We start from the raw sequence: 24,519 nt of genomic DNA, 5'->3' as shown, positions 1-24,519 counted from the left end.
AATAACGCGCCACCATTAAATACCTGCCGATTTTTCAAATACGATCCTGAAGATATGAATGAGGGGAGCAATCAGCATCGAGCCTGCTTCGACACTCAATGAGTTCATGGATGATCAGATTGCAACGCGAACACACGTAGCTACCTAACAACGATAAGCTTTCTCCCTGATTTATTTATGTTTCCATCTCTGATTTAAAAATATTCAAGCACGTTGCTTCCACTGCCTTGTAAGAAATAGAGTTCCAGCGACTTAGGGCCCTACAAGGGAAATAAGGTAATTCTTCTAATTTCTGTCATAAATGAGCGACCATTTCTGTTGAAAAAGTGAGTCCGATTTACAGGTTCTCCGACAAGTGGAAACAGCCTTTTCACATCCAGACTGCCAATGCCCCATAGAATCTTAAATGGTTCGATCAAGTCTCTTCTAGTCTTCTAAGTTCGTGTGGGTACAAATCTAACATACCCACCTTACCAAAGAAGACAAGTTATCTATTCCTGTTATTATCCCTTGTCTCATCTGCTTCTTACATATTGCCTTCAATAATGGTCCAGCACTTGAACACAGCACTCAGATTTGCATTCAGCAGCACCCTTTAAAACTTCAAAACACTCAACCTCCCCACTTTTGTAAACAATTTCTCTCGCAACAAATAATAACATTCTATGACATTTCCTGATTCCTTGCTGTGCCTGTGTAATGTTTCAGGTCGAAGACCTTCCATCAGAATTGGGAAAATATCGATTAGGTTTTGAGCAAGAGGTAGGTGGAGCAAAGAGAACATGAAGGTATCTGATCGGGTGAGTGTCTGGTTTGATAGAATAAGAGATGAGACCTACCTACAGGGTGAAAAAGGAATGGTGATGGAGCAAGAAAATAATTAAAGAAACCAAAGATGTGCCTAGAACACTGTCTGAAACCAAAATAAGATTTAGAAAACGACGACTTTGGTTATTTAGCCTTTTGAGCACAATGCAGTTGGATAATGACATTCCTTCCCAACTCAAAGCTCCCCAATCACTCAACACTGAGATAATTAACTTATTTTACTTCTTCCTGCAATATTGACAATTTCACGGTTTCTCTAGTTACACGGCATTTGACGCCTTTTCCCCACTCACGTCAGCTATCTATGTCATTTGGCTGCTTCCTTACATCGTCTTCGTAATATACATTCCTACCGAACTGTGTCGTCTGCAACTTTAGCAAACAGAACTTCAGTCCCTTAATACATAACTTCAGTTCTGCATGTCAATTGTATAATGTTGGTGCCACAACACTGATCCTTGTGGCACACCGCACGTGACATCAGTGCTCCTACCTGATTGTCCGAACTCTCGACAGCAGCCGTGAGAACCATGAATCTCTTTGTAGCCAGGTGCAGCAAGTCGTCACCGCGCTGGGACCTTAACCTTGCTCAGGTATAAGATATAATATATAACAATTTCTATACTCATCCGAGACAAACTTGTAGAATTTGCACGTTTCCTCCGGGTTCTCGTATCCCTATCACAACCAGATGATGTGAAGGATGAGTGCATTGGCCAAGCAAATTGTCCCTTAGTGCCCTAAGATGTACAGTTTAGCTGGATTGGCCATTATCACTGCATGGGGTCACGGAGACAGAGCGGGGACTTGGGACGACTCCCTTTCTGAGGTTGTGTGTTGATTGGATGGGTCGAATGACCTCCTTCTCCATTATGGGGACTCTGTGGTCTAAGCCCGGATGTGCCGGTTTTCAGGAATGACATGAGTTGCATCAATCAATCCACAAAGATTATGCTTTTAAAATGGATTTATTTCCAGATCACAGCTGGCTGAGTGAAAACGGGACGCTCCTCATCCCAGGTAGCGCGCGGGGGATTTTTTGAAACCTCTTTATCATAAATGCCTTGCCTCTCGTTCCCGAAAACGTTTAATGAAAATAATCTTTCCCTATCTCTCTATGTTCTCAATTGAGCTTCTCCGCCCACTTGCCTGTGACCCATTAGAACGCCTCTCATATCCACGTTTAACCCTCTCTGCTCTGAAAAGAACAATCTAGGTCTCCATATTCGCCCCGTGTAACTGAACTTCCTCATCCTTGTCCGTTATTATTATTATTGTTATTATTATTTTGAAAATATATTGCCTGTTTGGAGTGGGAGAGGTCCAAATGATATAACACAGAAAACGCAGTCCACAGCATTGTGTATGCTACACTTTGGGAAACGGAATCAGAGGAAAATGAAAGGCGAACAGTCCGAGACTGAATCCATCGATTTCCCATCTTTCGGATGCTGAAATAGTTGCTCTGAACTCATTGAAGACATTTACGAATCTTAGAAACTGACACGATTATCAATTACTTGGAAACAAAAGTTCAAATCTAAGCCTGGAGTGCATGAGCCTGGAGGAGAGTTATTCATGGTGGAATTAACATCTGTGCGAGGCTTAATATTTCCATGAATTCGGTTGCTATCGGTAACCATCGAATTTTCTTGGTGCACTTGGTAAGCACGTGTTTCTGTTATGGAAAAAGTCGGAATTTGAAGCCGAACCCTGGGCATAATTGCCAGCTTAACATCTCTTCTAGTATAATACTTCAAAGGACAATGTCTTATCCTCTCCCGGCTGCAGGGGAATATTGTCCAATAGGTGATAACTCTGATGTTAACGGACGAGTTACTACTGAGATACTATTTTTGTATTGATTTTATTTTAATGAACAAAATGTGTAGCAGATAGAAGCAATGTAATAAACTCGCTGACTGTATAATATACTCGCTGCCTTCTAACATCTCATATAAGAAATAAACTACTGATGTCTTATCCACGGAGTGCGTGCTGTAAATTCGAACCGGCATCAGCGCCTTGGCGACGTTCAAAATTTAGTTTCAGTTTTTGTTAACTGACTGTCTTCTACATGCAGCTGAACTCGTTTTATTGCCTTGTCACATTCTCGAACTGTTAAAAGCGCGGTGGTGACTGCCTGCACATGGCTAGGAGTAAAGTGATGATTTTAATGATTTTAAATAACTTGGATGATAGGACTGAAGATATATTAGTTAAATGTCCGGAAGGCGCATCTAGGTAGGAAAGTATATTGTGAACGCGATGTAAGGAGGCATCAAAAGGACATATATATCTTAAGTGAGTGGACGAAATGTGGTAAATGCTGTGCACCTGGAGAAAATGAGAAATTGCCAATATTGGCAGGAAGAATAAAAATAAGGTAATGATCTAAATGATGAGAGATTGCGGAGCTCTGTGTGGGGAATTGATCTCCGTGTCAAAGTGTATTACTCACAGAAAGCCACCGTACAGGTACAGCATGGGGTCAGGAAAACTGAGAAAATGTTATTGTTTGTTGTGAGATGAATGTAATCGGGAAGGCACCCAGTGCTCCTTATCTTCACTGTGATTGCTCCTTGTCTGCACTGTGAGTGGTGCATGTCTGCACTGTGAGTGCTACTTGTCTGCACTGTGAGTGCTACACGGTTGCACGAGAGCGCGTTGGAGTTGGGAGGAAAACAGAGAGTTCAAGTGGTGCGTTTTGAGTGGATATGTAGAAATTGTACTTCTCTTCGTGTCTTAAATCTAGTTATCAAAATCTGCTCTTTTGGTTTCTTGCATTCCTGAAACAGGAGTCAGCTGAGTTACACTCAAGTGTAGCTAATAAATTGCGCACCTGGTTTACTCCTGTTTCGAGACATTGCAATTCCATGCCGAGAAAGAGGGAGGCCACTCAGTGCTCCTTGTCTGTACTGTAAGTGCTGCGTGTCTACACTGTGAGTGCTGCTTGCCTGCACTGTGAGTGTTGCTTGGCTGGATGAGAGTGATTTGGAGTTGATTCAAAAACGGAGTTAGGTGGCACTGGGAGATGGTGAAAGTGAAACATCGGGAGCAGAGCTGAGTGGGGTATTTTCGAACAGAGGCCTGGGAAGGTTTGTGATTTCACTGATTCAATGACTGAGTGAACCGACGGGGGAAACAAACTGAAATATGGCATCACAGGAAGGCTTTTATTTGATTGGCTAATAAGGAATCTGTGGAAATTTGGAAAACGATTCACAATTTTACATTAACATTTGCAGAAATTACATTGCAGAAATCTATTGCTGGGAAGTACATAGTTAACTGCAAATTATTTTAACTTAAGAAGTATTTATTTTGTAATCAATTTATTAAGTGATTCTAGAAATGGCAGTTAGCGGGTTAAAGCGCTTCAATTGTGAGATGTAGGAGGTCTGTGGAGATTACAGCATTCCGGACCACTGGATCGGCAGTAATTGCACCCAATGGCAGCAATTCGCAGACTGCATGGTTCATTTGGAGCAGCAGTTGGATGCACTTAGGAGCATGCAGTTGACGGAAAGCGACACAGACATGAGTTTAGAGACGTGGTTACACCCAATGTGCAGGGAGATAGATGGATGACCGTTAGATGGTGCAGGCAGTCAATTCAGGAATCATCAGTAGCAACCCCCATCTCTAAAAAGAAATAGATTTCGGATACTCTTCGGAGGATGGCCTATCAGGGAAAACAGCAGCAGCCAGATCAGTGGAACCACAGGTAGCTCTTTATTTTTGTCAGGGGGGACACAAAGCGAGAAGAGCAGTAGCTTTAGGGGACTATGGCCAGGGGCATATATAAGCGCTGTTATGGACGTGAAAAAGATTCCGGGGGGAGGGGGTATTTTGCTTCCCTGGTGCGAGGGTCCAGGCTGTCTTGGGATGGGCAGAAAGCATTCAGAAGGGAGAGGGTGAACAGAGAGATGTAATGTGACATATTAGCTCTAACGACGTAGGCTGAGAGAGTGACGATGTCCTGCAGGAGGAATTCAGGCTGCTCTCGAAAGTTCAAAAAACAGGACTTCTGGGGTTGTAATGGCGGGATTAGTCCCTGTGCCACCTGCCAGTGAGACGAGATATTGGAAGATAGTACATTTAAACATGTGTCTAAACAGCTTATGCAGGAAGGAGGGTTTCAGATATCTGGAACCATTGGGATCACTCCCGGGACAGTTACAATATGTGCTAGAAGGACGGGTTGCATCTGAACTGGAGAGGCATAAATATCCTGGAAGCGACGTTTGACAGTGACATACGGGAGAGTTGAAACTAGTGTGGCAGGGGTGTGTGAACAAGAGCAAAATGTCAGAAGGTATAATAACAGAGGATGAACTAGAGAATAGCACCAGTGAGACTCAGAGGAAGAGCAGGCAGTGAGATGTTGCAAAACACAGCGGGACCTGTCCTCTGAGTGCATTGGGTTCAATGCGAGAATATAACAGATAAGGTAGATGGATTTAGAGTTTGGGTTTGTACTTGCCACGATGATGTTGCCATTACGGAGACATGAACAACAAAGAACAAAGAAAAGTACAGCACAGGAACAGACCCTTCGGCCCTCCAAGCCCGTGCCGACCATGCTGCCCGACAAAACTACACCTTCCACGCTTCCTGTGTCCGTATCCGTCTATTCCCATCCTATTCATGTATTTGTCAAGATGCCCCTCAAATGTCACTATCGTCCCTGCTGCCACCATCTCCTGCGGTAGCGAGTTCAGGCACCCACTACCCTCTGCGTAAACAATTTGCCTCGTAGATCTACTATAAAACTTGCCTCTCGCACCTTAACCCTATGCTCCCTAGTAATTGACCCCTCACCCCTGTGGAAACGCCTCTGACTATCCACTCTGTCTATGCCCCGCATAATTTTGTAGACCTCTATCAGGTCGCCCCTCCACCTCCGTCGTTCCAGTGAGAACAAACCGAGTTTATTCAACCGCTCCTCATGGCTAAGGCACTCCATTCCAGGCAACATTTTGGTAAATCTCTTCTACACCCTCTCTAAAGCGTCCACATCCTTCTGGTAGTGTGGCGACCAGAATTGAACACTATACTCCAAATGTGGCCTAACTAAGGTTCCATACAGCCGCAACATGACTTGCCAATTCTTATACTCAGTGCCCCGGCCAATGAAGGCAAGCATGCCGTATGCCTTCTTGACTACCTTCTCCGCCTGTGTCTCACCTTTCAGTGACCTGTGGACCTGTACACCTAGATCTCGCTGACTTTCAATACTCTTGTGGGTTCTAGAATTCACTGTATATTCCCTACCTGCATTAGACCTTCCAAAATGCATTAACTCAAATTTGTCCGGATTAAACTCCACCTGCCATCTCTCTGCCCAAGTCTCCAAACAATCTAAATTCTTCTGTATCCTCTGATAGTGCTCATTATTATCCGCCATTGCACCAACCTTTGTGTCGTCTGAAAACTTACTAATCAGACCATTTACATTTTCCTCCAAATCAGTTATATATAATACAAACAGCAAAGGTCCCAGCACTAGTCACAGCCCTCCAATTAGAAACGCATCCTTCCATTGCTACTCTCTGCCTTCTATGACCTAGCCAGTTCTGTATCCATCTACCAGCTCAGCCCTGATTCCCGTGTGACTTCAACCTTTGTACTAGTCTACCATGAGGGACCTTGTCAAAGGCCTTACTGAAGTCCATATAGAGAACATCCTGTGCCCTACCTGCATCAATCATCATTGTGACCTCTTCGAAAAATTCTATCAAGTTAGTGAGGCACGACCTTCCCTTCACAAAACCATGCTACCTCTCACTGATACGTCCACTTGCTTCCAAATGGGAGTAAATCATGTCTCGAAGAATTCTCTCCAGTTATTTCCCTACCACTGACGTAAGGCTCACCGGCCTGTTGTTCCCTGGATTATCCTCATCCCTTGGTTGAGGGAGGGTCAGAATTGGCAGGTAAATGTTCCAGAATTTAGATGTTTCAGGCCGGATAGAGCGGGATGTAAAATGGGTGGGGGAGTTGCACTGCTGGTTAAGGAGAATATCACATCTGTACTGCGGGAGGATACCTCAGAGGGCTCATGCAGCGGGACAACTTTGGGAGAGCACATGGAACGAAGGGTGTAGTCACAGTTTTGGGGGTTTACTGCAGGCCACCCAAAAAACCAGCGGGTCAGAGATGAGCAGATATGTAGGCACATTTTGGAATGGTGTAAATGCAACAGGGTTCTTGTGGTGGGTGATTTAACTTCCCCAATATTGATGGGAACTCACTTTGATCCAGTGATGGGGCTGAGTTTGTAAGGAGCATCCAGGAGGGCTTCTTGAAACAACATGTAGATCGCCTAGCTAGGAATGGGGCCGTACCTGATCTGTTGTTCGGGAATGAGGTCGGCCAGTTGGTCGAGGTTTCAATAGGACAGCATTTGGGGAGCACTGACAATATTTCAGTACATTTTAAGGTTCTGTCTGATAAAGATGAAAGTAGTCCTCGGCTGAAGATGATAAATTGTGGGAAGGCTAATTATAATAATATTCGGCAGGAACTGAAACATCTAGGATAGGGGTGGACTTGTGCGGGTAAATCAACACCTTGCATGTGGGAGACTTTCAAAAGTCAGTTGATAGGAATACAGGAAGCGGCGTGTTCCTCTGAGGAAGGACAACTGTAGCAAGTTTGCGGAACGTTGGATAACAAGTAATATTGTGAGCCGAGATCAAAATAAAAAGGAATAATTTTTAAGGGATAGAGTGCTTGCAACGGACGAAGGCTGTTAGGAATATAAGGACAGTAGGAACGAACTTAAGAAAGGAATCAGGAAGCTAAAAAGGGCCACGAAAAGTCATAGACACAATGAGAATTAAGCAATATCCCAAGGCTTCTTACACGCATATTAAGGGCAAGCGGGTAGCCAGGGAAAGCGTTGGGCGACTAAAGGACAGGGGGGATTCTATGCGTGAAACCAGAGGAAATGGGCGAGATTCTGAATGAGTGATTTGAATCATCATAGAATCATAGAATTTTAGAGTGCAGGAGGAGGGTATTCGGCCCATTGAATCTGCACCAGACCTTGGAAAGAGCACCCTCCTTAAGGCCAAACCTCCATCCTATCCCCATAACCCAGTAACACACCTAAACTCTTTGGTCACTTAAGGGAAATTTAGCATGGCCAATCCATCCAACCTGCACATCTTTGGACTGTAGGAGGAAACAGGAGCAACCGGAGACAACCAGCGCAGACACGGCGAGTAGGTGCAGACTCCGCACAGACAGTAACACAAGCCGCAAATCAGACCTGGAACCCTGGAGTTGTCAAACAACAGTGTTAACAACAGTGCTATCGTGCCTTAGAATTCACCAAAGAGAGGACATAGAACATAGAACTGTAAAGCACACTACAGGCCCTTCGGCCCACGGTGTTGTGCCGAACTAGTCTGAAACGTAGATCAAATCAACCTACTCCCAGTCATTCTAGAGCACTCCATATGCTTATCCAATAACCGCTTGAACGTTCCTAAAGTGTCCGACTCCACTACCATAGCTGGAACTGCTTTCCACGCCCTGACCACACTGTGGGTCAAGAACCTACCTCTGACATCCCTCCAATATATTCTACCATGAACCTTATAGTTATGCCCCCTTGTAACAGCTACATCCACCCGAGGAAAAAACGCTGAACGTCCACTCTATCTATCACTCTCATTATCTTATACACCTCAGTCAAGTCACCTCTCATCCTCCTTCGCTCCAATGAGAAAAGCCCTAGACCCCTTAACCTTTCCTCATAAGACCTACGCTCCAATTCAGGCAGCATCCTGGTAAATCTCATTTGCACCCTTTCCAATGCTTCCACATCCTTCCTATAATGAGGTGACCAGAACTTCACACCATACTCCAAATGTGGTCTAACCAAGGTCTTGTACAGTTGCAGCATCACCTCACGGCTCCTAAACCCAATTCCCATGTAAATAAATGGTAACACACTAGAGGCTTTCTTCACGGCTCTATCCACTTGGGTGGCAACGTTCAGAGATCTATGGACATGAACTCCGAGATCTCTCTGCTCCTCCACTTTCTTCAGAACCCTGCCGTTAACCCTGTAATCCGTATTCAGATTTGTCCTATCAAAACGAATCACCTAATACTTATCAGGGTTAAATTCCATCTGCCACTTCTCAGCCCAGCTCTACATCCTATCAATGTCACTTTACAGCTGACAACAGCCCTCCACATTATCCACTACTCCACCAATCTTGGTGTCATCAGCAAATTTACTAACACAACCTTCAACTCCATCATCGAAGTCATTGATAAAAGTCACAAATAGCAGACCACACAGCACTGATCCCTGTGGAACACCGCTCGTGACCGGGCTCCAGGATGAAAATGTGATAACCAGTTACGGATCCAATCGGCCAAATCTCCGTCTATGCCATGCCTCCTTACTATCTACATGAACCGACCAAGGAGCACCTTATCAAACGCCTTACTAAAATCCATGTATACGACATCAACTGCTCTACCTTCATCTCTGAACTTAGTTACCTCTTCAAAGAATACAATCAAACTTGTAAGGCAAGACTTGCCCCTCACAAATCTGTGCTGACTATCCTGAAAAATATCTGTATCTTTCCAAATGATCATAAAGCCTATCCCTCAGCACCCTTTCCAATAATTTACCTATGACCGACGCGAGACTACCCGGCCTATAATTCCCAGGGTTATACCTATTCCCTTTCTTGAACAAGTGGACAACATTCGCCTCTCTCCAGTCTTCTGGCACTATTCCTGTACACATTGAGGACGTAAAGATCAAAGCCAAAGGCTCTTCAATCTCATCCCTCGACTCCCAAAGAACCGTAGGATAGATCCCATCAGGCACAGGGGACTTATCTATCCTCAGGCATCTCAAAATCTCGAACACATCTTCCTTCCGAATGTCTACCTCCTCCAGCCTACCAGCCTGTATCGCCCTATCCTGCTCAACAACATGGCCCCTCGCCTATGTGAACACTGAAGAAAAGTATTCATTTATGTCCTCTCCTATATCTTCAGGCTCCATGCACACATTCCCACTACTGTCCTTGACCGGCCCTAACTTCACCTTGGCCATCCTTGTATTCCTCACGTAAGTGTAAAAAGCCTTGCGGTTTTCCTTGATCCAACCCGCCAAGGACATCTCATGCCCCATCCTAGCTCTCCTAAGCCCTTTCTTGAGCTCCTTCCTAGCTATCTTGTATCCCTCAAGTGCATTAACAGAACCTTGTTTTCTCATACTTACATAAACCCCCTTCTTCCTCTTGACTAGACATGCAACGTCGTTTGTAAACCATGGTTCCCTCACTCGACCATTACCCCCTGACTGACAGGGGCATACATAACCAAGGACACGCAGTATTTGCTTCTTGAACACGCTCCACATCTCAATTGTGCCTATCTCTGACAGTTCCTGTTTCCATCTTATGCTCCCCAATTCTTGCCTAATCGCATCGTAATTACCCTGCCACCAGTTATAAGCCTTGCCCTGCCGTATTTTCCTATCCCTCTCCATTGCTACAGTGGATGAGGAGTGGATGGTCGATGAGGAGTCTGAGGGAGAGTGCTTAGACAGACCTGGTCACAATGAGATCAAAAAGGAGATGTTGGGCTCCTTGGTAAACATTAAGGTCGACATGACTCCACGTCCTGAACGCATCTACCCCTGAATACTGATGGGGGCAAAGGAGGCAATTTCTGGGGCCTTTGCGAAAATCTTTGTATCCTCAGAGGCTACACGTGAGGACCCAGAGGCCTTTGTTTCGGAAGGGTAGCAAGGATAATCCAGGGAAACTCAGACCACTGAGCCTTACGTTAGCAGTAGGGAAATCATTGGAAAGTATCCATGCTGTGGAGATGCCGGCGTTGGACAGGGGTGCGCACAGTAAGAAGTCTTACAACAACAGGTTAAAGGGCAACAGGTTTGTTTCGAATCACTAGCTTTCGGATCACAGCTCCTTCACCTGACGAAGTAGCTGTGCTCCGAAAGCTAGTGATTCGAAACAAACCTGTTGGACTTTAACCTGTTGTTTTCAGACTTTTTACTGTGACAACTCAAGAAAATCGATACCTTCCAAAGCAAAGCAGCCCGCTTGATAACCACCACTTCCACACTTATTCAAAGTCCACCACCGACCAACAGTGGTAGCCGTGTTTAGCATCTGTAAGATTGACTGAGATAATTCACCGAGGTTCCTTAAACAGCACGTTACAATCCCACGACCACTACCATATTCAAGGTCAAAAACAGTAGATACATGGGAACCCCATCACCTGAAGTTTCCCCTCCAGTCACTCACCACCCTGACTTGGAAATATATCGCTGTTCCTTCACTGTCACTGGGGAAAAATGCTGGAACTCCTTCCCCCACGACCAAGAGTAAAGGTAGACAGGAAATGCAGGAGTCCCCTGTGGCCACCACCCTTTCTAACATATGGTCCGTTTTAGAAACTATTGTGGGCGGGATGTCTGTGCAGAGTGGCAGCCAACTTAATGGCATCATGGGTGTATCTGCTGCACAAGACAGGAGGGGGAAGATTGGAATGGTAATACAGGTAGTGGGTTCAGTTGTTAGGCGAACAGATAGTCGCTGTTGTGGCAGTCAGCGTGAGGCGAGGATGGTGTGTTGCCTCCCTGGTGCCAGGGAGGATGGTGTGTTGCCTCCCTGGTGCCAGGGTCACCGAATGACTGCGGGACACTTTGAAGGGGGACAGTGAAACAGACAGAGGTCGCGGTACAAGTTGGTAACAATTTCGGAGGTCGAAAGAGAAATGAGATCTTGCATCAGGAATTCAGTGAGCGAGCTTGCATAAGAACACGCAGGACCTCTCGGATTGTAATCTTTGGATTCCTCCCAGTGTGACGCGCAAGGGGTATGGAAATAGAAGAGCAGCGCACGTGAATAGCGTGGCTCAAGCATTTGTCCAGGAGGGAGAGTTTTTGATTCCTGCACCAATTGGACCATGGAGGTCTGTGACTCGTGGCATTCCTCAGGGCCATTGTTGGGATATTTGTTGCTTCTAATATATACAAATGATTTGGATAAAATGTAACTGGTTCGATGAGTAAGTTTGCGGAGGACAAATCTTTGATAGAATTGTGGATAGTGATGAGTACCATCGGAGCATATAGCAGGATATAGATCGGTTGGAGAATAGGGCAGAGAGATGGGAGACGGAGTTTATTCCAGAAGATATCTGTAGTAGGTAAGTTGCTAGAAGGTATTCTGAGAGACAGGATCTACAAGCATTTAGAGAGGCAAGGACTGATTCGGGGCAGTCAGCATGGCTTTGTGCGTGGAAAATCATGGCTCACAATTTTGATTGAGTTTTTTGAGGGGGTGACCAAGAAGGTAGATGAGGGCAGTGCAGTAGACGTTGTCTACATGGACTTTAGCAAAGCCTTTAACAAGGTACCGCATGGTAGGTTGTTGCAGAAGGTTAAAGCTCACGGGATCCAGGGTGAGGTTGCCAATTGGATTCAAATTTGGCTGGACGACAGAAGGCAGAGGGTAGTTGTAGAGGGTTGTTTTTCAAACTGGAGGCCTGTGACCAGTGGTGTACCTCAGGGCTCGGTGCTGGGTCCACTGTTATTTGTGATTTATATTAATGATTTGGATGAGAATTTAGGAGGCATGGTTAGTAAGTTTGCAGATGACACCAAGATTGGTGGCACAGTGGATAGTGAAGAAGGTTATCTAGGATTGCAACGGGACCTTGATCAATTAGGCCAGTGGGCCGACGAATGGCAGATGGAGTTTAATTTAGATACATGACTGAACAGGTAGACGAGGGTAGAGCAGTTGATGTGGTGTATATGGATTTCAGCAAAGCGTTTGATAAGGTTCCCCACGGTAGGCTATTGCAAAAAATATGGAGGCTGGGGATTGAGGGTGATTTAGAGATGTGGATCAGAAATTGGCTAGCTGAAAGAAGACAGAGGGTGGTGGTTGATGGGAAATGTTCAGAATGGAGTGCAGTCACAAGTGGAGTACCACAAGGATCTGTTCTGGGGCCGTTGCTGTTTGTCATTTTTATCAATGACCGAGAGGAAGGCGCAGAAGGGTGGGTGAGTAAATTTGCAGACGATACTAAAGTCGGTGGTGTTGTCGATAGTGTGGAAGGATGTAGCAGGTTACAGAGGGATATAGATAAGCTGCAGAGCTGGGCTGAGAGGTGGCAAATGGAGTTTAATGTAGAGAAGTGTGAGGTGATTCACTTTGGAAGGAATAACAGGAATGCGGAATATTTGGCTAATGGTAAAGTTCTTGAAAGTGTGGATGAGCAGAGGGATCTAGGTGTCCATGTACATAGATCCCTGAAAGTTGCCACCCAGGTTGATAGGGTTGTGAAGAAGGCCTATGGAGTGTTGGCCTTTATTGGTAGAGGGATTGAGTTCCGGAGTCGGGAGGTCATGTTGCAGCTGTACAGAACTCTGGTACGGCCGCATTTGGAGTATTGCGTACAGTTCTGGTCACCGCATTATATGAAGGACGTGGAGGCTTTGGAGAGGGTGCAGAGGAGATTTACCAGGATGTTGCCTGGTATGGAGGGAAAATCTTATGAGGAAAGGCTGATGGACTTGAGGTTGTTTTCGTTGGAGAGAAGGTTAAGAGGAGACTTAATAGAGGCATACAAAATGATCAGGGGGTTGGATAGGGTGGACAGTGAGAGCCTTCTCCCGCGGATGGATTGGCTGGCACGAGGGGACATAACTTTAAACTGAGGGGTAATAGATATAGGACAGAGGTCAGAGGTAGGTTCTTTACGCAAAGAGTAGTGAGGCCGTGGAATGCCCTACCTGCTACAGTAGTGAACTCGCCAACATTGAGGGCATTTAAAAGTTTATTGGATAAACCTATGGATGATAATGGCATAGTGTAGGTTAGATGGCGTTTGTTTCGGTGCAACATCGTGGGCCGAAGGGCCTGTACTGTGCTGTATTGTTCTATGTTCTATGTTCTAAATGTGAGGTGATGCATTTTGGCAGATCGAATCAGGCCAGGACCTACTCAGTTAATGGTATGGCGTTGGGGAGAGTTATAGAACAAAGAGATCTAGGAGTACAGATTCATAGCTCCTTGAAGGTGGAGTCGCAGGTGGACAGGGTGGTGAAGAAGGCATTCGGCATGCTTGGTTTCATTGGTCAGAACATTGAATACAGGAGTTGGGACGTCTTGTTGAAGTTGTACAAGACATTGGTACGGCCACACTTGGAATACTGTGTGCAGTTCTGGTCACCCTGTTATAGAAAGGATATTATTAAACTGGAAAGAGTGCAGAAAAGATTTACTAGGATGTTGCCGGGACTTGATGGTTTGTGTTATAAGGAGAGGCTGGATAGACTGGGACTTTTTTCCCTGGAGCGTAGGAGGCTTAGGGGTGATCTTATAGAGGTCTATAAAATAATGAGGGGCATAGATAAGGTAGATAGTCAACATCTTTTCCCAAAGGTAGGGGAGTCTAAAACTAGAGGGCATATGTTGAAGGTGAGAGGGGATAGATTCAGAAGGGCCCAGAGGGGCAATTTCTTCACTCAGAGGGTAGTGAGTGTCTGGAATGGGCTGCCAGAGGTAGTAGTAGAGGCGGGTACAATTGTGTCTTTTAAAAAGCATTTAGATAGTTACATGGGTAAGATGGGTATAGAGGGTTATGGGCCAAGTGCGGGCAACTGGGACTAGCTTAATGGTAAAAACTAGGCGGCATGGACTGGTTGGGCCGAAGGGCCTGTTTCCATGCTGTAAACTTCTATGATTCTATGATATGAGGTAGTGCATTTTGGGAGAATACAGATGGCAAATATACAGTAAATGGTATAACCTTGAGTATTGAGAGGCAGACGGATCTGGATGTCCGGGTACAAAGGTCACTGAAATGGAGATCGGAGATGGAGAATGTTGTCAACAAGGCATTCCGCATGCTTGCCTTAATCGGACAGGGCATTGAGTTTAAAAATTGGTAAGCATTGTTGAAGCATTATAGACCATTAGGCCACATATGGAATATAATGTTCAATTCTTGTCAACACCCTACCAGAAGGATGTGGAGGCGTTGGAGATGGTGCTGAAAATATTTTCCACCATGTTGCGTGGTGTGGAGGGCATCAGATATGAGGTGAAGTTGAAGAAATATGGTCTATTCTCACTGGACCAAAGGAGGTTGATGTGCGAGCTGATGTAAGTCTACAACATTATGAGGAGCATGGAGAGAGTGGATAGTCAGCAGCTTTTCCCAGTGTTGAAAAGTCAATCACGAGGGAGCATAATTTTAAGGTGCGAGGGGCAAGGTATAAACGTGATGTGCGGGGCAAATGTATTCCACGTAGGGTGGTGGGAGCCTGGGACTCGCTGCAGAGGGAGGTAGGGAACCAGATATCGTAGTGACTTTTAAGGGGCATCTTGACCAAAGCTTGGAGCTTGAATAGGATGGAAATAGAGGGATATGAGCGCCAGAAAGGGCGGTTTCTTCTGTTCAGATGGGCAGCATAGTCAGTGCTGCCATGGAGGTCCGAAGATTCTGTTCCTCTGCTGTGATGTTCTTTGTTCTTCGTGCTTTTTCACTCCACGCCGTCTGGTAACCCGTGGGCGTGGGTGGGTTGCCGGCGAAACGAAGAATCCCACCAACGGAGAATCCCGCATCTTATTCTTAGCTTAGATCACACTTGATGCTATTTCCACAATTATCGCATCCATATTCCTCAAATACCCTACAATGGGTTAACAACGGACACTTCTGCGATCTATAATCCCTCATTTGGTGACCACTGGAAGAACTATACACAGTTCCCTAGAATCGCTGCAGCGCTGAAGGCGGCTATTCGGCACCTCGAGTTTGGACCTACCTAGGACCACACCTCTTTCCTTTTCCAGTAACCCTGTTCGTTGATCATGGGCAATCTACCGAACCTGCACATATTATGGACTGTGGGAGGTAAACGGAGAAAGTGCGCACAGACACGAGGAGAACGTGCAAACTCCAAGGCTGGAAGTGAGCACTGTACCTTAGCGAGATGATCAAGAAGTGCTAGCTTAGAGGCAGCACGGTGACGCAGTGGGTTAGCACTGCGGCCTCACGGCGCCCAGGTCCCATGTTCGCTGTCCGTGTGGAGTTTGCACATCAATCCCGTCTTTGCGTGGGTTTCTCCACCAGAATCCCAAAATGTGCAAGCCAGGTGCAGTGGCCACCCTAAATTGCCCCTTAATTGGAAAGAATGAATTTGGTTCCTCTAAGTTTAAAAGAACAAGGAATGTTAACATATTGCCTTCATGTCGTTCTGGCCTCAACTTCATAGAATTTACAGTGCAGAAGGAGGCCATTCGGCCCATCGAGTCTGCACCGGCTCCTGGAAAGAGCACACTACCCAAGGTTAACACCTCCACCCTATCCCCATAACCCAGTAACCCCACCCAACACTAAGGGTTGTTTGGCCAATGCTTGGAGCACTGTGCACTACTGTGCTCTCAAAAATCTCATTGAGACACTGTCCACAGTCATCTTCTCCACTATATTTATTGCGATCACTTACGGACAATCGAGATTCCTGAATAGTGTCACTAAGAAAATCTTCCTTTAGGTTTCCCCGCATTCCTCAAGAAATGTGACGACGTTGGTGCACCAGCAGAATTGAACTTTGCTGGAGAAATGAGGAGTGGATGCAGGAAAGCTGATGTTTTTCACAGCATGCTGAAGAATTCATGCCATTGCCAATGATAGTGGGATGGATTATTCACAAACCAGCGCCAGCAGCGGGTTTCCCAATCCGGCGGAAAATCGAGCCTGAGGCAAATAAAATAAAACGGCCACTGAATACCGATCCCGTTCCGAAGCTCCGCCTGACACCGACGGCTGACCTCGTGCCCTGGGACTCTGACACCATGAAAACCTCCGCCGGATTCTCCAGGGCCGGCGCTGGAATTGGAAAATACGATCGGGAACAGAATCATGTGTCAACCGATGACGAGATTCACCTGTTGTACTGAAAAGCGGGAAACAGACGCTGTGGTTGCTCAGGGGGAAAGAGGTGGTATGGAGTGTGCCAAACATGACTATTGTGTGCTGCTGCTTGTGCCGCTGACTGGGAAGAGGAGGGGCATCTCCCTGGGTGGGGGAGAGAAAGTAGTGGGGAGCGCCCAGGGGCTGGCTATTGGGGTCGGTCTGGCCGGGTATCGCCGCAGCCTGCAAGACAACCAGCCAGCTGTGCACGCTGCTGGCTGAGCGGCATCTCCCAGAGTGGGGGAGGATGTAGTGGGAAGCGACCAGGAGCTGGGCCCTGGGGTCGGGTGGTCTGGTATTGCCGCAACTGCAAGACTGTCCACTGTGACATTAGCGCAATGGCGCATGGGTGCTTCCCCCAGGCACAGGCGCCGGTCCGCCGATTCTCCAGAGAGCGGAGAATCCGCGCCGTTGGCGCCGGCGCGGTCGGCGCGGTGCCGGTCGGGAGTCACTCTGCGGCCAGCCCTCGACCGGCAATTTTCGGCCCGGGATGGGCAGAGTTGCCACGCAAAAAAAGACAAGACCCTCCGGTGCCGTGCACACCTGCTCTTACCCGACGGAACCTCGGCGTGGATGCATCTGGGGGCGGCTTGGTAGAGAGGGGGGGGGGGGGAGTTGGGGGGGGGGCTCCAACCCCCACGGGGCCTTTTCTGTGGCCTGGCCCGCGACAGGACCTACCAATTAGCCCTCTCCCGCTGGGGGCCTCTTTTGTTCCACGCCGGCTAGTGTAGCCTTACGCCATGTTGCGTCTCGGCCGGAGCGCTGAAGGGAGACGCTGTGCATGCGCGCATTGGCGCCGGCCCACTGCACATGCGCAGGCCCGCGTCGCGCATCTGACACCGGGGATTGGCAGCTGGAGCCCGCGTGGGTCGTTCCAGTGCCGTGCTGGCCCACTGAAGTAGTCAGAATTGCTGCTCTTGAGGCCGTGTTGACGTCGTTGAGAAACGTGACTGCGTTTACGACAGCGTCACCACTTAGCCACAGGATCACAGAATCCCGCCCCAGAATTCTGGTTCAGCACGAATTTGGGATTCAACATTTCGCTGGCTGTTCAGTGGGGTTTCCCATTGTGAGATGGGAAACTCCCGGGCTGCAGGTAAAACGGAGAATTCCGACGGCGGACAATCAAGCCCTAAGTTCTCCTGCAGGCTCACCACTCTCCGACCACAATACGTGGGTAACCTGAACACTCCTCGCGGATCCCCATTACAGATCAAATAGCCACCACGCCCCAACCATTACAGAGTTCCAACACAAACTCTCTGCCAATACAGACACCATCCTCCCACCCCGCACCACCACCCCTCTTCCTCCAGGGTCACACTGAAAGGAGGCAAAGAGACTCCGGCAGAGAGCCTAACGCAGAGACATCTCAAACAGACCCATCATAATGGCGCCCCGATTAGTAATACCCCTGCCTGGATGCTAGGGAGAAGCCCAGAGAGAGTGAAAAAAATGTCAAAACTCACCTGTAACATGCACCTGCTGGCTTAGGATACGAAACCATCAGTTCGACATTAGCTGAAAGTGCAGACAACATAAACTCCTTCCTGCGCCCTCAGATCGAGTAGCCGTTCATTCAAATCAATGGGAAGTTGACGTTACGAGTTCTATTCTTTTTCTTTGTTTTGCACTCTCCACCATTATTTCATTCTACACTCTTAGGTCCCGGAACGTTGCTCATCGCTGCCACTCTCCCATCACACATTACCTCATTCCTAGCTTTCTCTCTTACATTATCTTCTCTATTTAAACTGTCCATTGTCGCGGACTCGGCCTAGTTTTATTTTTCACCGCATTTACCTTCACTGACCAACCCCCAGATAACCCTTCACCCTTTTCACTTCAGCGCAATTCTACCTTTGTCCCCCCCATCTCTGCTCTCCTTTTCTTCCTTCTCTCTACACTCACTACGTTCATCTTCCCCTCTCCCCTCATCCCTTTACCTCCCAGTCTCTGTTCAATTTCCAACCATCCAATTACTGTCCATTCCCATATTTCCATCTATTTTAATATCCTGCTATCTACGTCTATTTATCGCATGTCCTGTCCTCCCATCCCACGCCTTCTCTCTAACTCCCAATACGCTACTCTCACACATTCTTCTCTTGCGTGCTTTCTATTTACACGTTGATGTTCCTGATATTGTTTGCAATACATTTATAATTTGGAATTTCAAGATACATTTGACAGAGTACTCCACCGCGAACATTTTGGCCAACAACGATCCGTGAGTCAACAGAGGCGGTGATAATATGAACATAAAAATGCGCCTTACAAAACAGTTCTCAGCAGTTCCTCGTCATATTGAATTAATTGTGCCGTGCTTTCCCCGAAGTGGCAGTACTATGGTTTAAAACATCAGAAATGTATAAATGTGTGGCTCAATAAGACAAATGCAAGCAGACTCCAGCGGGACATAGATGGATTTGAGTAGGTCAGATAATATTTAATGTGAGCTCGTGGAGAATGATGACATTGTTAGCTAGGCGAAAAAAATGCAGCGGAAACAAAATGTTTCAAAGTTTCAGCAACTGGTGTTGCAGACAACTATAATCCGAATATAGGTATCAACAGAACTAACACTGAATGTTTGTCAAGAAACATAGAATATAAAACAAGATTTCAGAAAGGTCATCATAATCATATATATTCTGGGGTGTGGGCGAACGGTAAATTGATTCAATTGACCTTTCGCCATGAATGCGCAGTGACTTAATATATGTATCAAAGTGTAAACTAGATTAAAGCGTCTCGGATAGGATCAAAATGTAAAGTTCGGAATATGGTGCACCCAAAGCTGGATTGTGCTCTACCTTCATGTCCGATTACTCTGTAAGGAAGATCCTTTAATTGCACGCAGATTCTGTTTGAGAAAATGTGTACCTGCATAATTGTTCACTTCCTGGCCACTGCGATGCTTCCTTGGCCTAGTGCCTTCCTTCACACTCTCTTGATCATTAACTCAGTAAATAGCTGTGTCTGCCTACATCACTGGAAACAACGGCTCGCAGGCCAATATTCTCATTGACCTGCATTGGCGGCCTCCAAGGCTAATAAAAAACAAGTGCAGTGTTACGATCAAATTTGTGTTTTAAGCTACTTTATGGTCTTAGGACGGAACAGTATCTGAACGGCTAGCACTGGTGTCTCGCAGCACCAAGGACCCGCGTTCAATTGCAAACTTGGGTGACTGGGCGGAGCCTGCATATTCTCTCCATGTCTGCGTGGGTTTCTTCCGGGCGCTCTGATATCCTCCCACAGTCCAAGTATGCACAAGTCAGTTGGATTGTCTATTATAAATTTCCCCTTCGTGTCTAACGGTTAGATGTGGCTGCCAGAATGCGGACGAGTGGGTTTAATTAGAATGCTCGTGTGAAAGGTTGGTGCAGATTCAATGGGCTCAGGGCCTCCTTCTGCACAATAAGGATTCGATGATTGCTAACTCTTCGCTTCCTACGATGACATCAGGAGCCGCCAGAATTCAAGGCCTGCGCTAAGTTGTGCAGTCTGTAATTTTAGGAAGATTCCCTATTTTATACTCCATTCCCTGTGAAATAAAGGCCGACATTATTTTGCCTTCCCGATTAACTGTTGAATGTGGATGTTAGCTTTTCGGAATTTATGCACGAGAACCTCCCCAAATCCATCTGTGCTGCAGATTTCTCCATTTAAGACCATAAGACAATAAGGCATAGGAGCGGAAGTAAGGCCATTCGGCCCATCGAGTCCACTCCACCATTCAATCATGGTTGATTTCAACTCCATTTACCCGCACTCTCTCCGTAGCCTTTAATTCCTCGAGAAATCACGAATTTATCAACTTCTGTCTGAAAGACACTCAACGTCCCAACATCATTTGAATGATATTCAGCATCTTTGTTCTTCTCATCAAAGTCTATTACTTCATATTGTCCTACGTTATACTGCATTTCAATGTTTTACCCACTCATTAACCTGTCTGTATCCCTCTGCAACTCTTCCTACCAATCCCACCACTTGCCTTTCCAGCTAATTTGGATGTAGTATGGCAAATCAGATACGGAGTGTGGGGAATCAGAGGCATAGCCAAATAGTTATGACTTAAAGAGTGGATGTAAATTCAAGACGGGGAATATGAAATTGGATTCATATGAAAGGAAGACAGAATAAGAGAGGAAATAGTTTGGGAAACAAGGATGGAGAGAGACGCTAGAAAGAGAATCTGTGGATGTAAAATCAATGCATTTCCGGATCTTCAATAATAAGTATGATTGTGAGCGGCAGATTCCGAGTAAAGGACTGGAAAGGCAGTGTCCACTTTCCAAATGGAAAATCGATGTTGATAGGCAAAGTTTTGAACTGAGCAACATTGTAGTCAGCATCTCCGAATTTCTGTACTGATCCCAGATGGTTGATACAATCCCCAGTGAGCTCGACAGTGAGGGAGCAGCTGGTATTAACACGTTGTTTGTCCAGCAACCGGTAAATAATATCATTAGGGATGTATATTTTTAGCACCATTAACCATCCACTTCAATATATATAAACCGTTGTTTCCTTTCCTGTCTCAAAGTCAAGATGGATAGATCTTCGCCTTCAACAGCCCAGGTCCTTAACACACAGCAAATGGGTTGGTCCGCACTTTCCCGGATGGAAGCTGTATACTATACTGTATTCGCAGCATTCGGTGTACCTGGCAATTTACTTTTGTATATTGAGCTTTTGAACTTGTTTCTGTGCTAATTTCTGAATCGACTGTATTTATTACATTGGCCTCCAATTCTGAGTCAAGTAAGGTGTTATTCTTTGAAGTTCTTCAGTTGACCATTCGAATAACCATATGATCTAAAATAACAGATACTTGCAGATTGTTTCTTCATGCGTTATTATCCTTCTGATGCTATCTTCACTATTGCGCTATAGTGATGATGTTGTCGTCATTCCTTATGCTTTTTCATTTTAAAATTGAAGTTTCCTTCGGAATATTTGTATTTTCCGGTTTTGCTCCAAGAAGCTTTCCTCCTCCCGGGCCACTTTTTGTCCACCTCCTTCTACCTTCATTTTAGTGGTGGGCTACTCCCTTTTTGATCAGTTACTTCTCATCTTTCCCCCACCGTTTATCCTGTGTTTTTTCTTCTCCCTTGCTCATGTTATAATTGGTTGTCTTGGTCTCTGGTTTTATGTTCATCAATCGTATTACCTGCTCACTCAACCCTTCATTCCTGTAGCTTGTCTTCTCTCCTGATCGGCTTTATGCTCAAATCTATCTGAATTTATGCATTCGAAATACCAACGGATCGCCATCTAGAGGCTGAAACATAGCATTAAAGCTGTGAGATGGGGCTCCACAATGGAGGCTATCACCATGTTTTGTCTATTCAGGAGATAGATACAGCAAGCCAGGGAAGCGCATTTCAGTACCTTTACTTTCAAACAATGCCGGCAGATCTTCTACATTTACTATTGGCCAGCGATTCTACTGTTCCTTCAGAATTTTCAGTAGCACTTTATATAACTGGTTTATCTTTTACTTCTTACTGTGAACATCATAACAATCGCAATCCTGTCCTTCAAATCATGTGGTCTCTCCAAATGCAGCTCCCGTTATATTTTGGCAATGGCGACAGCTGATTTCATGGTTATTGTCGTTAATGTAATGTTGAATCGCATTGTTGCAATGTATTGGAATTACACTTTCCTGCTATACACTCCCGCCTGCAGATTCATTATGTTCCTGTCTTCCGCTACCATCGATACTTCTGTTTGGTTGACGGTCTCTTTTACCTTTGATCGCCTGGTAGGCATTGTCTGTCAGAAGCTGAAAATAAAATATTGCACCGAGAAAACCGCTATTGTTGTTATCACCATTGTGACCTCGCTATCCAGTTTGAAGAACATTCCATGGCCCTTCCTGTATTCCAGTTATGATCCCAGAGATACTTTGGGATGCCGACTGTCAATCCATTTTTTTACGCTGCACATTTGGATAGCATTTTCGTGGATTCAGCAGCTGCTAACTCCAGTTATTCCATTCTTTCTGATTTTATTCTTTAATATTCTCACCATCAAACGCATTTTAATAGCCAATCGCGGCCGAATGAGCCTCCGGCAGCACAGCAGTGATAGGGATGAAAAGGATCCTGAGCTGATGAACCGCAGAAGATCGATTGTGTTATTATTTGCAATATCCAGTAGTTTTGTCCTACTCTGGATAACAACAGTGACATATTTCATATATTCTAAAACTGCAGGAACCTTCAAGCGCAGAATCGAATTCACCAGTTTTCCGATTTTTCAAGAGACTGGGATTATGTTGCAGCTTCTGTGCTCCTGCACCAACACAGCTATTTACACAGTAACGCAGAGAAAGTTCAGAAACCTGCTGCTCAAGGTGATTAAATATCCGTTTTCTCTGATTTGGAAGACATTGACAGATGGGGAAACAATTATTGCGCGTAGATGGAACTCGGATTCCCATTCTCACAATTCAAGCAGAAGAAACACATCACTTAATTTGTAGGAATCTAGTCAGCATAAGTTCTAAATATCTGTAATTGATCTTTTTAATCCATTTGTTCTCAACTGTTAATCCAACAAAAAAATTACCTACCTCTGTAATTCACTGGATGAAATAAAACAGATGGGACTGGATGATCTGTTTCAGAGACTAAGTGCCGATGCCCGGATTCATTTGATGGAATTTGATGACAACATAATTGGCGCCGGTCCCGGATCAATTCATCAAGCATTAATGAGCGAGCACGGGCGCCACGTGGAACACGAGCAATTCGCCGGGGCCCGGATTGACATTCGACAGACTGAAAAGCTGCAGCCGCAGATCAGCACTCCATTCTCCCCACACACTCATCCCAAGGACAGGATGGCACTGCTTGTGCTGGAACATATCCTTCTAGTTGATGGGTCAGCTGGGATCTGAGGGTACTTTGCAGTAGCCTTAGGGGACACCCATAGGACTCGTGGTTTAAGTTCATAGTGGACAGTCTGCAGTGTGCAGGCTGCAGCAATGGTGTTCCGTTGCCATCCAGCGCAACTTTACGGACCACCTCCTAGCCGTCCCGGCACTGGAAGAAGGCCCAGACCATCGCCACAACTTCCTGCACGATGTACCGATGTTCGACACTTTTAAGAACATAGAAAATATATGCAGGAGAAGGCCATTCGCCCCTTGCAGTCTGCACTACCATTCAATATGACCATGAGTTATCATGCAATTAAGTATCCCACTCCAGCTTCCTCTCCATATCCTTTAATCCATTTAGCCGCAAATATATCCGACGAACCGGCCCCAACAGCTTTCTGTGGCAGCGAATTCTACAAGTTCACAACTCACCGAGAGATGAAGTGCTGCCTCATCTCAGTCCTGAATGGCTTACCCCTTATTCATAGGCTGTGAGCCATGGTTCTAGTTGACCCCGACATCGGGAACATTCTTCCCACATCCAGCCTGTCTAGTCGCATTAGCATTTTATATGTTTCTATGAAATCCCCTCTCATTCTTCTAGACTCCAGTTAGTACAAGCCCAGTCGATCCAGTCTTTCTTCATATGTCAGTCTTGCCATCCCTGGAATTAGTCTGGTGAACTGTGGCTGGATACCGACACTAGAAAGAATGTCGATCCTCAAACTAGGAGACACAAAGTGCACACAATACTCAAGATGTGGCCTCAGCAAAGCCCT

The sequence above is a fragment of the Scyliorhinus torazame genome, chromosome 20 (genome assembly GCF_047496885.1).
Source record: "Scyliorhinus torazame isolate Kashiwa2021f chromosome 20, sScyTor2.1, whole genome shotgun sequence".
Classification (NCBI taxonomy): domain Eukaryota; kingdom Metazoa; phylum Chordata; class Chondrichthyes; order Carcharhiniformes; family Scyliorhinidae; genus Scyliorhinus; species Scyliorhinus torazame.
This window is presented reverse-complemented; position numbering follows the sequence as displayed.